Raw genomic sequence first — 1,955 nt, 5'->3', positions numbered from 1 at the left:
CAAATTAATGGAGTGTTCCTGCAAAAATGAATCCCTGAGAAGCAACTTTTTTTATTACAATTTTTTATTAAGGTATTATTGATATACACTCTTATGAAGGTTTCACATGAAAAACAATGTGGTTACTACATTTCTCCCATATAATCGAGTCCCCCCTACACACCCCATTGCAGTCATTGTCCATCAGTGCCTGAGAAGCAACTTTTGACGGTCATTTCCAAAACTTTCAAAGCTGGGTCTGGTGCTCTTCCGCCAGGGTGGGTGGGTCTGGTTGAGAACTTGTAGGGTTGCTGAGTGACACCCACAGGAGAGCATGGCATGGTAGGAAGTGTAGATGCTTACAAACAGAGGCGGGTGGAGGGTGAGCAGTCTCAGATGACAAGGCTTCCAGCCAGCCTGGGCCTGTCCTGCTGACCCCAGGAGAGAAGCCAGGACCAGCTGATACTCAGCCAATGGTGGGTACCCCCCAGCACAGCCTGGAACAGCGGAGCCCATCTTGATTGAGTCATAAGATGGACTAGGTTGTTCTAATTCCAGGGCTGGGTGTGTAGGCCCTCCAGGAATGTTAAACCTGATAACTGGCCTAGAAGCCCAGCAGCTCCATGAGGCACGGGGGATGCAGACAGACAGCTTTTGCTCCCGGACAAATAAATGGAGGGACTGGCAGGAGAAGGATGGTCATTTCCCACCCTGGGAACCATAACTAATTTTGACCCATCATCTAGGTCAAGTCATCTAGAAGTCTTCATCTTTTGGTTCAGGCACTCCTTGGGTAGCCGGTGCCCCAGCAGTCTGAGTCTCCCAGTTCAGCCCCACCCATCTGTTCATAGCTTCGCTGGCATCCAGAGAGACCTCCGGGAGCAAAGAAGAATATGCCTGGGAAGCTCCCTGTCCCGCCCCTGCCAAAGTACCTCCTGAGCACCTCTCTGCTCATGGGGACCCAGACAGTGAATCAAAGTGCACGGAGCCAGCTGGTGAGAGGCGGGCAGAGGCCTGACTTCAATGTTTTGGCGGATCTGCAGATCAGAATCCCCCAGTGAGGAAGGGAGGTGATGGACGACCCCTTCTGACAGCTTCTGGGTGTTCATATTTAAAAGTATGAATGTGACCACTACCAGAAGCTTTAGAACAGGATATGGATGGTGTCTGAAGGTTTGCTCACCATCATTCTGGGCTGGGGGAGAGGTCTCTCTACTCTCCGTCATCAACAGTGGGTGTCAGAGGCCTCCATGTGAGCCACTGCTGGCAAGCGGGCCCCATCTTTCCCTGTCACTCCACCCAGGAAGGGGGCGGGGTTGGGCTCCAGGGAGGGGAGGGCCCCACAGTCCAATCTCAGCCAAGACAAAAACCAATTGCTGAAATCCTAGAAACTGCATCCTTAAAAAGAGGACAGAATGGAGCTGACATGGCCTGCATGATGGTTGCTGGCATAAATCTAAACTTTATATCTTTGGGAAAACTTGGAAAATAAGCTCCCTTGCAAAACAGTGTTCCAAAGCATGTTGTTCATTCATTCATTCATTCATTCAACAGACAAGTATTGAGACCTTACAATGGCCCAAACATTGTGCTGGTCGGCAGTGAGCCAGGCACAGATTTGGCACTAAGGGATCCCCACTTGGGTGTGTGAGGGGCGGAGACGAGACATGGACAGATAATTAAAAACAACGTGTAGGCAAGTGTTGTGACCAAACCACACACAGGGCTGCGGGGAGCCCAGGGGACAGTCTTCCAGCCAGAGGAGAGGTGGGGCACTGAGTCAGGGAGGCTTTTTGGAGGAGGTAATGCCTGAATTGAATGATAATGGATGAGTAAGCATTTGGGGGTCAGGGTGGGGGTGATGAGAGCATTCTGGGCATGGGAGACAGCAAGAGTAGATACCCAAAGGCTGGGAAACACACTGTGTGTGTATGTGAATTATGTGGCCGGTGTATTAAATAAGAAGCAGGGGTGGG

The sequence above is a fragment of the Manis javanica genome, chromosome 4 (assembly GCF_040802235.1).
Source record: "Manis javanica isolate MJ-LG chromosome 4, MJ_LKY, whole genome shotgun sequence".
Lineage (NCBI taxonomy): Eukaryota > Metazoa > Chordata > Mammalia > Pholidota > Manidae > Manis > Manis javanica.
Note: the sequence above shows the minus strand (reverse complement) of the source record.